We start from the raw sequence: 14,346 nt of genomic DNA, 5'->3' as shown, positions 1-14,346 counted from the left end.
AACACTGGTCTAGTTTATATTTTCCACAAAAGATCTGTCGTGATAAAGGATATTTTTCTCTTTACCATTCTTTGGTCAGAAATGTAAGGTGGAAAAGTGCTGTTCCTTATCACCTCAGCACTGATCCCATACCATCTATTTCCAGTTTTGAATGCAGCCAGTGAGACACTTTTATCAAATCTCCCCTTGCTTACAAAAAGAATACAAAGTCAAAGCATACAAAAATCAAGAACAGAGGCAGTGAAAACGTTTGGATGAAAACCTTCAGTCTCAGATAGCTATCTTTGATCCAAGTGGCCCAGCTTCTTCAGCATTTGAAATTTTCCATTGCATAAACCAGAAGTGGAAACAGAGGCCCCAGTTCTACTTTTCTTGAGACAAGCGTACATGCAGTATCTCCACTGACTTACTGGGGAAAGTCCAGATTTAAGTCATTTTTGATGAGAGTAGAATTTTGGACCAACTTGGGTAGAATCAAACGCATGAGCACACAGTCTTCAAATTCTTTTTCCCCCTAGTTTCATCCTGAGCTTTACTTTGATTTCAAAGCTCTCACTGTGTTATTGTAAACATGCGGTTTTTGAAATACTGCACTGCTCCAAAGTTATCTTCATGTGAGTTTATTTTACATTAAGTACTCAAAAAATGTCTGAACACAAAATGCCAACAGAAACAACAAAAACATAAACAAATCACTACCTTCAGCAGAAACACTTTAATTTAGAATGCAGTAAAGGCAGTCGAGGTTTAAAACACTTATGCCAGAGTGTAAACTGAGGGAGTTAGTAACTTTTTTTCCCTCTGTATGCAGTTTTGCTACTGCAGCCAAAATATTCTCGCAGGTTGTTTAAAAAAAAAGAAAAAAGAAAAGAAAAAAATAAAAAGAAAAAAAGACATTGTAAAAATGCTTATTTCTCTTTAAGGAATTCTGGCTTCTGTGATTTAACAAAAATTCTCAGCCATTTGGAACACTTGTGTTAGTGCAGGCCAAGCACTGCTGTTATATTCACAGATTCTCCCTCTCTTCCCATAAATAAGTTTTCAAGAGCTGTGATCTTTCCTCACCTAGGGCCATGCATTCTCTCTGTTGTCCATAAAGGCTTGAGGGCAGCAGCTGTGGAAGCTCCTCATTCTTCAGAGCCTGACCTAATTCTCCCTGGCTTTCTAAATGAAAAAGAATTGGCTTATAGATTCAGGTGAAAAATTCTGCCAACAGTGATGTGCAGACACCCTGGCTCATTCTGACCCAGCAAGACTGTCAGTAACTATCTGGGGAAGAATCCTCAGAGTTGGAAAGGACCTTTAAAGGTCACCTGTCCCAACTCCTCTGCAATGAACAGGGACATTCACAGCTACATAGGTTGCCCAAAACTTGGTCCAGCCTGGCCTTGAAAGTTTCCAGGAATGGTGCATCCACCACATCTCTGGGCAACCTGTTGCAGTGCCTCACCGCCCTCACTATAAAAGGCTTATTCCTTATATCTAACCTAAATATCCCCTCTTTAAGCTTGAAACCATTTTCCCTTCTTCTGTCACCACAGACTTTGCTAAGGAGTCTGTCCCCTTCTTTCCTGTAGCTCCCCTTCAGATTCTGAAAGAATTTTCTTCCAGGACTACAGACACATGTTAAGCATGCAGAGTAGCTAATGCCTACACAGCATGATATAGACATGCCAGAGCCAGATCTACCTCAACAATATGAAATTTTGGGCATCCTGATTTGCTGGGCTAAGTGATGTGTCCATTTGCTTGAACTGTAACTCCCCCCCTTGTCCTTTTCTCCCTTGCACCTCATTCTGCTGAGCACTGCAGGCACGCTTACAGTGCAGTTAATCTCCATCATGCCAGCTCATCTTTATTTAAATTGCTGTGGATGGATGCTTGATGCAATCCTCCAGCTATTTTTGCATCACTCACGCACTGAGAACTGTACTCGTGCCTGAAACAAGGGTAAATAGGGGCTTTCAAGTGCCTTCTCTTCAATGCATGGTCAGCATGCTTATTCTCTACTCCTTTGTATACTGCTGCTGCAGCGAGATTTGATCTGGGTTTATGCTTTGAGCATTATGTACTGGATCCTGTATCTGTAGCCTGAGAGAATAAAACTATCTGCTTAATTTAAGATCTGTTTTAAGAAGTTACAGCACTTCTACCGTCCTTGTCACTCGTGCGTGCAGTAACATCTCTGCAGAATTGCTCAGTTTGAGTACAAAGTCTTGCTATTGCTATCAACTTTCCTAAGACTTAATTCCTGATTTCAACTTTGTACTTTCCATTAGCTGCCATGAGATATTCATTTGTATTTACAGGGAATTTATCTTTTGTTCTAAAATCACGTTCCCAAAATTTGCTATAATGGAGTATATTCTCACATATGAAAGCCTAAGGCTTACATTAAAGCACCATCTAAATGTAAAGCTATCAACGTAACATTATATTCACTGGTGACTTTGCAAATAACAAGGCATACATACATTTCAGAGTTCATTTTAGCCCTTTTCTTTTTTGGCTGTATTTGGTGTCTTGCATGCGTTAATAATTTCATGCTATGATGAGAAAGACTACATAGGCTCACAGACAACCTTACATCTAGTTCCTGGACATCTCCATCAAGGCTGTCATGCCAACAAGCAAGACAAGAAGTCTATCAGCAAAATACCATATTGAGATCATGCCATTCCTATAAAAGTCTTGTGTTCATACAGGCTATCTCACCTGGTGAAGACCATCTTTTTAAGAAACTCTATCTACTACTTAAAGAAACATTGGCTATCTATTTAGACTGTAAAAGACAAGCAATGAAATAATATTTTCCTGTAATATCATACCTACATTCTCTGCAGTGATTTAAGAATGCATCATACAATATCTGGCCTTTGAAAGCAAAGGAAAGCCTTCCAGTTGTTCTTTCCTCATTCCTGCTGAAGGTACTGACATCTCCCTGAGCAGGATTTCCTTCGAAAGCTGAAGGGCCAGAAAGGAAAGCAGCTGCATTCAATTACCAAAAGCATGTATCTGCTAGTCAGAAAGAAAGGGTGGCTGCTCCTGCTCAGACAGACCAGCTCCCTGTTCTTTAGGACTAAACTCTGGCAGATCAAAAATAAGTAGTAGTTGATTTTGGTAAGAATGCTGGTTTGAATAAGCAAAGCAGAAACTAGGGGGGCCTCTGTAGAACTTCTGTTTTGTAGCAGTCCCTCTAAAATAAACAAGCAGAATTCCTTTAAAAAATCAGTTTCTCTTTATAAATTGCTGCTGTTGGAGGGGTGGGGGAAGGGAGGGACTCTTTGATCAAGGTTTGTCTTGAACCTATAAAAATGAATAGATGAAATTTGATGGTCTGTGTGGATAATTTGCTCCCCAAACATCCCCTCCTAATGGTTCCCTTCTGGTCCTTTGGTCCCTGAAGTTTGGTTTCTTTCAAAGTGGAATATCAAAGCGATAAATGAGGACTTCAGAAAGAGATCACTTGATGGGAGAATGTAGCCAGATTTCAGAGACAGTGTCAAAAGCTTCATTTACTATCCAGCTGCATGTTGAACAGCAGGAAATAAGGAATCTGCTCCCTATCAGCAGGTACTCAACATCCCAAACTGATAACTCAGATGAAACCACTAGGACAGATAATTTATTCCACAAACCCTGGATCTGCTTATAACATGGTGCATCAGGTTGTTCAAGTGGGTGGAAAGAGGTTGATTGTGGGACAGCTTTAAGAACAGTCCACAAATATGGTGCTCATGACATAAAATTAATGGGCATCTTTGCTTCATGCTGTGTTTTTGAAAAACATATGCAATCTATTTGAAAAAACAGAACTGTGTAAGACCACCAAAATACACTGAATTTAATAGAACTCTGGAAGGAAATTGGAAACAATATAGAGATTATGTGCTGCCTAGTTGGAAAGTGGCTGACATTGTTTTCATGATTTAGGTGATCTTGGTTATTACTGTTTTTAATATTTGATTTGTGCACAGTCTTCAGTTTATTTACTGTGGGATTTAAAAAAGTAAAAAGAAATCCAGAATGCAGAGTTCAAAGATTTTATAAGTAGAGGGAGGAGAAGATTATAAAATGATTTACAGTTTCCTTACTCCTAATGAATTATGGGAGGATACACGGTTGTTCTGGCTTCTGAAATGCCTAGGGCAAACATGAATACAGGTTCTGTTGCCCTAAAGCTAATCTGGTAATTCTATCCTCAGAACATTCTTTGTGAAGCACCTTCTAGTGAGCAGTTGAATAAGCACCTCCCTTCCAGAAATTGTGAAGGTTTTCTAAGTGCTCAATGGGAAAAAGAGGCACTAAAATTTCTGCTGAGTCTCTTGCCATGTAGACTGGGTTTCAGGCTTTCAGTATTTTGCATTGCTATTTACAGATAATAAACCCATCACAAGTACAGTGTCAGGCACTCTTGAAAAAAATACATGATTATGTTTGCAGAGATCCTGTAAGCCTTTCTGATGGACTCAGTAGCACCAGTCAGAAGCAAAAGTCAGTAGCATTGCAGAGGAGTAAAGACAGGAAAAAAACATCTAGCAGCAGCAGACATCTGGAGCTCAGCAACCACATGGGCTGATGGCTTTTTTTACCACACAAAGGAGGAGATTGCTTGAGTTAAGCTTCAAAGGTTAACGCTGCTCATACTCAAAGTCTAAGGCAACATCAAGAAGTGATATTTGAATCAAATCTTGTATCAGGAGCTTATAACAGAGAAAACTTCTAACTTGCTATTCCCTTAATATAAGGGAGGAAAAAATGGCTGGCACCACTTTGGTGGAAAAGGAAGGAACAGATGAGACAGAAAGTAAAGATAGTACCCCTTTGGCCAAGATTAGCCCATAAATGAGATGGTCGTGATAGAAGACAAATCATCATCTTGGTACATTAGCGCCTTCGGCCTTCACTCAAATGCCAGATTTGTCTTTCCTGGGACTGGCGCATGTAGTTCAATATCTTTTATCACATGAAGAAGCTGCATCCATACTGTTCAGTCGGTTAGGACTGTAGGACCATGTCTACCTCTTGAAAATATTTACAAATACCATTTTATGTTTTTCAGCGTAAGTTATCAATCATAATTAGTTCAGAGCAACCTTTAATTCTTTCTGAACAAGCTGCTTGGAGCATACTTTCTGCTTCACATCTGTTTAAAGGTACACAGATTTTGTTTTCTTGTTATTCCATCTGCAGTTTCACAGCCACATGTGTCTTACACGGTGCTGTTTTGTTCAGTGACAGCATTTAGATTAAGTTATTTCCTCCTATCATCTCCGTTCTGATATATGTACATGTCTTCTCAAACTCACCTAGGGACTGAAATTATATCTACCTCAGTATAATCTGTGACCATTAAGGACAGGCAAACCATGCTTTTCAATCCAATTAGTTACTCATTAAATAAAGTTTCAAGCATTTTAGTTTTCAAATTAATTCACATTCCTGGAAGATGACAACTGTATCTCATTTTACATCTACCAGTGGCCTAAAAACAAAACAAAAAAGGCTTTCAAATTTTCCACATCCAGCATTAGCTTCAAGGACTGAGCAAAGACACCAAAGCAATAAAATACTGAAATTTTTCTCCATGTACAGATGCTTCAGCCATTTCAACAGACATGGCAATCTCTCAGCTACTCTCTTTCTGTCATATCACAGCGCTTAGTGGAAGTACGACAGTAGGCTCCCAGAACTGAAAAAAAAAACAGTATTAGTTATCAGATCTGGTCTATGGGAGACATGTGTTCTCTTTAATAAAATAAAGAAAAACAAAGAGATTTTATTATTATCAAACCTCAGGACACTGCTGCTGTTTGAAGTACTGATTTAACTTTAGGCTTTTCTTTGATATTCTTACTCAATGAGAGTACATGATGGCCATAAATCTGACCCGGCAATGATTTGCAAGGTCACCTGTGGATATTGTTTTGCATGGTGTTAAATAGACTGTAATGGTGTCATTATTTCTCCAGAAGGACAAGTGAAAGTCCCATTGCTCTTCTTGCTGTCTCATAAATAATTAACAGACTGTTTTAACTGGATCTAACCTTTGTACAGAGTGATTGAACTTCACTGCATAGCAAAGGTAAAAGAGATTCAGAAAAATATCATTCATCAATGGTGTTACTAAAACACTCAGGTAGTAAAACTAGAAGACTTAACACTTAGTCAACCAGTTTAAGCAACAAGAATAATTGTCTTTCTATACACACGTTAATGTTTTTAGCATCCTTCACTACTGAGTTTCCTTTTTTCTTTTCTTTTTTTTCTTTTTACATCATTCCACATGACCATCAGCTAACTTCAAACATAAGCAACTTAATTAACTGTGGAATATTAATTGGTAAGAAAAAGTCCAGCATTTTTATTTTCTCATCTTCCGTAGAGGAAAGTCTCAAATAGAGGGCAAAACAAAAGGCATTTGTCTCTTTAATACCAATTAAAAAAACTCAAAACTTTCAAGAAGAAATGACTGAAAACAATTCCTGAATTTGGCTATTGTAATTATTTCCTGTTTTGTTCAGCAGTCCTCTCCAAAATTCTGTATTTAATACCTCCAACAGATCCTTATTAGGGTCTAAAACATGTACAAGAGACAGTATCTAAAACATTGCTGAAATCTGCTATTTCTCACCTGGAAAATTCCCAATTTTCTTGGTAACAACTGCTTGTGTTAGCAAGAAATAGCCAGGTCTAAGCTAATTAAGATGTTTTCTTATGATCAAGTGCAAGGAGGAGGGGAGAAATAAAATGTGTTCTTGTTGTGGAATATAGGAAAGATGACCTAGAAAAGAAATACTAAATTTTAGCCATGTAGTTGCTAAAAGAAAAAAGAATAGAATTGGACTATCAGAATCAAAGAGAGAGAGACTAAAAATCAGTCTCAAACACTTCTGTTTTGCAGAAAGTCAAAGGTAGTTAGAATTAGTTGATGCAATGAACTTTAATTCTTATAAAACATAAACATCTGTACTCTGTCTGGAAAAAAATAACCAAACTCTGCTGAATTCCAAAGCACTGCCATACTCTTTGGCTATGGTGATAAGATTGAGAAATTACTGTATCCAAGGTAACTGCTTCCTTTCTTGTCTGTTTTTAAACTGTAACTCAAGAAAATGAACTGCATGTTTCCACTACTACCATTTCTCTTGTCTCCTTTTTTCTGTTATAGGAAATGAAAATATCTTGAGTACAAGTCATGGGAAGTTCATAAAGTAAAAAAAACGGTTAAATAATTTTGCTTTTCATTTCTGTGTAACTGAATTCTCTCTTTGGGCCCTATAGTCTCAGGACAATGAATATATGATAGCTACTGGAAGGGGAAAGCTCTGAGCACCCATCACAGGAGGAGATGCCCTCTTCCTCAATGCTTTTGGCAGCTTCATGATGCAGATTGCAGGGAATATTTTCAAGCAGAAGTAGCAGGAGACTCCAACAGCACCTTTGAGACACTTGATGGGGATATCATTTCCTTATCCATTAGCTGCTGGTGGCAGCATGCATCCAAGGAAAACAAAGGGACTGCAGCATCAAGTAGCTCTTCAGACAGAGGCCAGAGGACACTCAGGACTCCTTTGCTCCTCAGCTTCATGGGTGTTAGAAGATCTGCTTCTCTGCCCTTCCCACCATGAAAAAAACCCTTTCCCTTCCAAAAAGAAGACATTGATATAAAATTCAAGTTAAAAATACATTTTAAAAAAATCTCAAGAGGGGAAACTTCCCACGGACCTTTCTGGAAACTCTTGCAATAGCTGAAGAGAACCCTTACTGTCTTAAAGACAACCTTAAACTATATTCTTTTTTCATCTACCACATTTTTCAAAGAGTTTATTGGAGAACAATAGGAGCCAAAAGGCCATGTTCAGACACTTGCACTAAGCAGCTTCAATGCACAGTGGTCAACTGCAGTGCCTTTCAGCAATGACAACTGCAGTCACTTTCACTGCTGCAGATTCTTCACAAGCTCAGCATATAGGCTCTTGTTCATTGCTGATGAAAGTGTGTAGCAAGCAGTGGTAGGTGGGATGAAAAATACTGGTACAGAGCTGATAACTTTCTCTATCACATAGCATTACTGTGTTCTCTATATCTGTTGTTGTTTCCATGGAAATAAGAGGCACTACTTTTCAAGCAACCTACATACAGCCCAAGATAACTCCTCTTCACTCCATACAGCCCAGGTGAATGAGAAGGCTGGACATCTATGTTGTGCCTAGTAGCAATCTAGCATTCCATAATGCAAAGAAAAAGACTCAGTATCTCTAAGAGACATAGCATATCTGAGCTTCACACAAGCCTAGGGGCTTAAAGAGTTCCTAAAAATGAAGCACAGCAAACAAGCCTATCTACACTGTACTTACAGGCAAAACTTTTTAAGTCAGTATTTTTTAAACCCATCCTCTTTATCATGTTTGGTCAGTAAAAAACAGTTACAGTGCTTCTGAATTTTTCCGCTACTATGCTTCTACTACTATACCTCCTGGGCAAGTTCTTTTTGACCTTCAGAAACCGTTCTTAGTATTACAAAGAATGTAGCTTAACTATGAAATTATAGACCTTAAATTTCTTGTCTAGTTCCAGCACACACAAAATATCCTGATTGCATCAAAAATGTAGTTGCTTTACCATGTCCTTGATTAAGGGACACTGTGTACTTGCTGCCAAAAAATTGACCACGGATAAGCACAGAGCAAATTTAAAACCAAGCCAACAACCAATCACCAGTTTACCCACGGGACACTTCCTGATAACAAGAAATAAACCTAGGCAGGTATGTACCTGCATCTGCTTTCAAGCCCTACATAGCATTGCATCCAAACTGCTCTACAATCTTGGCTGAAGCCAACTAGAACTTTAAGAATAAGAAAGCTCTGCTTTATTTAGACAGGCAATCATCCACTAACAAAATGTAACAAGATGCCTGACTAGTGGAGCTCAGAGAATTCTGCTAAGCAGCACAGCATCTTGAAAACTCAAAGAAGCGCTCCCTAAAGGATAGTGATGGGTCTGACCCTACTAAATACCTACAATAACCAAAATAAAATAAACAAATAAAAATTCATGCTCAACAAGCTCGTTAATAGTGCTAATCCAAGACAACAATAACTCATCCCCCCTCTCCCAGACAACACCTCCAAAACAGGATTCACAAAGACAGGTTTGCCTATTTACAAGCTCACTATTTATGAGGCAGGTGATCAATTGTCCTCAGCTGTTGAAGCAGGTGTCTTCTATCAGTGACTGAGACACTCTGTGGTTGTTTATTGGCCTTACTTAGAGGCTCTTTTATAAGGGCTGTTGCTTTTATTTGACTTATTTATTTATTTATAAATAGTTGGGGGGGAGGGGAGGGTCCTCACTTTTGGTAGTACTTCAGTGGGTTTTGTTCTGTTGTCTACTTCTTGCTTTTTTGTCCTTCTGTATGAGTGTTAATGGGTAGGCTTTGGTTTCTTTATTAAATTCATCATTTCTGAGTTATCTCATGGTAGTTTAGTGAAAGGTGTCTGTGTTCTGTCTTGATTCTTTTCTGTTTTTGATAAATATTTTGCATTTCCAACCATTTTTCTCAGATTTTGTGGCTTTTTTGTTTGTTTCTTAGACAGATGTTAAAATTCCTGATTTTTTCTTTTATTTCTGGCTGGAGTAGTTATTCAGCATTTGTTGAGCTTGGTAATTGTTGTGTCTCCTCCTTCATTTAACTCATTTCTCATGCTGATACAGAGGTGTATCGGCATTGGTTTATTCCAGTCATCTTCATGTTATTTTTCACATAATAAAACAGAAGTTTGATTTTATTTTATTGTATGTGTAAAGCATCTGAGAAATGTTATCCATGACTTTAATCACTCCTACAACCAAGTGAATCACCATTTCTTTCAACCAGTGCTTAAGATCTATCCTAGTAAATGACAGATCTTTGTTTTTTGTACTAGTTCTGTATTGGCCTCCTCTGGAAACTCTAAAGAAGTCCTGACACCTCTGTAATTTCAAGTGAACAAAGGATTTTTATCATGTTTCTCAGATTTTATATTCTAGAACGTTATCAGAAACCTTTACTGGGTCCTTTTCTGCTTAATGGAATAATGTAAACTTGTAAATAAGATCATTTTGATCTTCCTTTATATAGTCAGTCATTTAATTAGAAAATGCTATCCAGATGTGTGGCCTCAGCACTGAATAAAGCAAAAAAGAAAAACCAACAGTATTTTGTAAGCAGAATGAACTGTATGTGAGTGTATAGAAATACAGAACTGAGTATAAACTTTTATTTACAAGTGGCATAGATACTCATGACAAATACAACCATTCCCTGTGTAATCTCAAACAGCCCTGAAGTCTGTAGTAATAACACTAAAAAACGTTTAGATTTGCTAAAATATTCATCAACATTAAAAATTACGTTTCTGATACATATATAGTTCTGAAGTCTAAAATTTGTTAAGTCTTATCAGATATTCAAGAATTAAAAATAAAGATACAAAAGTGTTTTATTTCTTAAGAATTAAAAAAAAAAAAAACACACAAAAACTTATTAAGGAAACCCACAACAAAACAGCATCTGCTGTATCAGTGTGAAAAATAAGAAACTTCCATATGGATACAATAGTGAAATTTCCAAAACTTATTCAAGCTGGGAGATTAACACTTCATTTTATATCAGACAAAAAATTAGCTTCGCTTTACTTCAGTTTATTAGTGGAAACCATAGCGATAAATCATAGAGTTTACAGAGCTGGGGAAAGGACCGAACAGTGGTGTGTGTGATAAAAAATGCGAAGGGAATTTTTTTGTAATGATGTGTTTGCAGTATTTCCTTCATGATATACGCTACTACTCAAGTAAAATGAAGATTCCATGGCCTACCTTATTTTAAATAGAGAATTGAAAATCACAACACAATACATACACTGTCCATTAGTGTAATCATTTAGTTTTTCAGTGTTCAAATTGTGTAGCAGAAGACATTTTGATGTGCTGCAGGCCGATTGTGTCCAATCTGATTCCTCTTCACTCCATGCAGCCCAGGCAAGCCAAAAGCTTAGACACACATTCCTTGGGTGCTGCATGGGCAGATTCAAAGCTTCCTAAAAACTGAGGTCTTTTACTGACTTCATGAGGTCAAACCTCACATGTAAGCAACTTGAGGAAAGAGAAATAAAAACCTATTAGTACTTGCTGATATTTTTTAATGCTCTGAAAAGTTTTGTAATTTCTATTAATTCTGTGTTAAAGCAGGCATACATAAACCTAAAGGTGACAACCTGACTTTCATCAGCAGCCCAGTGGCAAACATCAGCACTTACTGATCACGCCTTGGTGTTAACTCATGCGCTTTCAACGCAACCTGAAGGCATAATGTAGGCTGTTTGCAATATCCCAAATTTCCCCCGTGGTCTCTAATGTTTACTTAAACTCTAGAAACTTAGATGTGGACTTCCATTGATTTTAGCTTAGAAATTATCATGCTCCTACTGACTGTTGCTATTGTCTACTGAATGTAGTCCTGGGCTGAAAAGCAAACAAACCCTGAAGATGCAGGTGTGTGATGTGTTGAAATCTAATACCCCTCACTGCCTGTCAGTAAAATAAACAGAATTGACTTAAATTAACTTAAGCTTTGACTGTAACCTCAAAGTCATTCTTTTCCTTTTATCTCTTGCATATATATATTTTGGTGACATTTTAAAACCCTAGATCTTAATTAATTTTCTGGAGGAGTTCTTCCTAAACATACAGGGCAGATTCTGATTTTCTTTAGTGTTTGGTGGGATGTAATGGCAGAGGAACATCATCCTATTTCATCGCCTCCTTCAAGAGATTTTACAAATTTTCCTTATAACTATTGTATAACATGAGGCCTGGATCTGTCATCTTACTGCCAGATAACAACCATCACAGATGGTTTAAAACAGAGTCAGAGGCTACCTGTTCCAATGTGCAGTGGCTGCAACCTGCCAAGCCTGCGTAGTCAGCCCTTGAGTTGGGTTTACATTATCACCAGCAAAGAAGAAAAATCAGGTCCTGAAAAAGTGTAACTCTGTGAATGAGAAATGGACAAAAAATCTGATTAGCACATCTGTGATTAATCAAAGCGGTCACAAATGATTCAATGAAATGTAACTTTGCTGAAATGTATTTTGATTCAGTTTACAACAGCCTTAACAATTGTGCTGCCCTTCAGAAAACCAAACAAACAATTTCCCTGGCAAACACAGCAATATTATTTTAACCCTGATCTCAGTGATGACTTTTCTGTGTACATTTTACTACAAGTCACAGTGCGTGACTGGACGTGTTCCTGTACTGCCTAATCAGAAGATTTGTATATTTTGTAAGCATCTGTACCCTCACAATGATGGACCAGAAGGTAATAAATAATAAAAAAAGTTGTATTTTGTTTGGTTTGCACCTGGAGGAGAGGCTGCCAAGGGCATGTTGGAAATGTTGCCTATAGAACAGCATACTTCTGGACAATGTTTGGTCAAAGCTCCTCTGTGGTTTTGGGAGAAGCTTTGTGCATAAGGAAATCTTTTTTTCATTTCATTTTTGTTTTGTTTTATTTCATCCAAACGTAAAATTGAAGCTCTGTCAGCATGTTTTAAACCTTAAAGATTCCTTACAGTCTTCACAAGAAGGTATAATATCAATAACAACACTCTGGCTTCCTGAGTTTCCATTGCAGCTTTCTTTGGTTCATTATTTTTCTCTTTGCAAAAAAAGAAAGCTGGCGCACTGGTACAGAATGAAAGCCCCAGAAGCAGACAAGTTTTTGGTAGCAGCAAGCCATTGCTGACAATCCAGGGAGACCGTGATCTTGATACGTATCTTTTGGAAAAAGGAGAAAGCACAGAGCTTTGATAACAGCACTTGGATCCTCATGTGTCAGGCTGCCACCTACAAAGAGAGCATCTGAATGAAATCATCTGAAAGCAGCCCGGTTTTTCTTCTCGTGTCTTCCGCTGTGACTACAGTTAGGATCTGCCACTTGGCCTCCCTACTTCCACATCAGATCAGAAAGTTGTCTGTACATCGATCTAGAAATTTCTTAGGCAGGAGACCCCAGCAGGAATCCAAAGAAAGGAGGTAGTGAGGATATATTGGATGTGTTTTATAGCTCTAGCTTCACAGAATCTGACTGAATACTCCAAAGCTGACTTTAATGTATTGTAATACATTTATTTATTCACTGACCAAGTGTAAACAAACAAATAATAACAGATCTCTCAGTGTGTTAACTTGATATGATGGAGTGCAATAAAATTGGATATTGTGTTACAGATCTCCACAACCACATCTTTGGACTTTGTACAAGTCTTGGAAATAGCTCAGCTTTATGGATAATAAAAAAACGAGAACAATGAATATCTGATCCAAACATTAGTGGATAATTATTATTAGAGATGTGAATATTCCCAGGAAGAAATCTTTTACTATTGCTCATGGGTACGTTCTATTACTTTTTTTTTTTTTTTTTTTTTTTTTTTAGTATTGCTGGCAAAATATCTGGAGTAGAAAAGCATAGGTAATTCACATCAAGTAAATGTGCAGGCCAGGAGTTTTGCATTAATGTATCCGCTAGGCTGCAGAGAATTTATAACCCCTTAAAACAGTACAAAGGGTTTTAGTATTGGATATAAATTATGTATAAAACACTCAGCATGAACTGTTGTCCCTGTATTAAGGCAGGTATACCAGGCATAAAAAATAAATGACAAAATCTACATTAATGTTAAGAGGTCAACTTTAAACTGACAAAATCAAGGAAATGCAGAATTACTGCTGAATCCTCACGTCACTCATTTTACCCCCCTACTCAGTTCACACTGGGTCATCCCATTTCTGTCTGCACCACAGTAAAACCTCTGCTAACACAGAACAAGGAGTCATTGGCTTGAGTACACATGGGGCAGATGATGGCTGAGGACTGCTGCTACTGATCTTCTTGCCCTTCTCAAGAAAGACAGAAACTATGCACTGATGTGATACATCCCTTTTCTATTGCTGTACCAGTGCTTGTTTTACCCACTCAGTGTTTAGCTCGTGAGTCTTCCTTAATATATATATTAATATATATATTTCTGGAAAAATGGAACCCCATCACGGCTGGACCCTGAGCTGTGAGTAATAGTATTTCTTATAAGTCAGAGACATTGGGAGTTTAGGGAAAAATGTCTGAGTGACACTGCGTTCTCTTATGCACTCTTAAACCACCCTAAAAACAAGGCTTCAAACACAGATGTATAACAAGACACATACAGTGAATGTCACATGTGTTTTTAAAAACCCAGGTAGAAAACTTTGTTTCAGAGAAGTCATTGGAATACTGGTTGCATTCACAAATTTCAT

General features: G+C 37.7%; 1 long non-coding RNA gene across 1 annotated transcript; it reads right to left on the bottom strand.

Annotated features, from left to right (window-relative positions):
* Positions 1 to 3,686: 3,686 nt before the first annotated feature.
* Positions 3,687 to 7,637, bottom strand: LOC146761739 (uncharacterized). The gene is made up of 2 exons (XR_014943695.1): positions 7,442 to 7,637; positions 3,687 to 5,692 (listed from the first exon to the last, which is right to left on the bottom strand). It is a non-coding gene; the product is annotated as an uncharacterized LOC146761739 (long non-coding RNA).
* Between the last annotated feature and the right edge of the window lie 6,709 nt (positions 7,638 to 14,346).

The sequence above is a fragment of the Coturnix japonica genome, chromosome 2 (genome assembly GCF_054131305.1).
Source record: "Coturnix japonica strain WE chromosome 2, WE-NBRP24, whole genome shotgun sequence".
Taxonomy (NCBI): Eukaryota; Metazoa; Chordata; class Aves; order Galliformes; family Phasianidae; genus Coturnix; species Coturnix japonica.
This window is presented reverse-complemented; position numbering and strand designations above follow the sequence as displayed.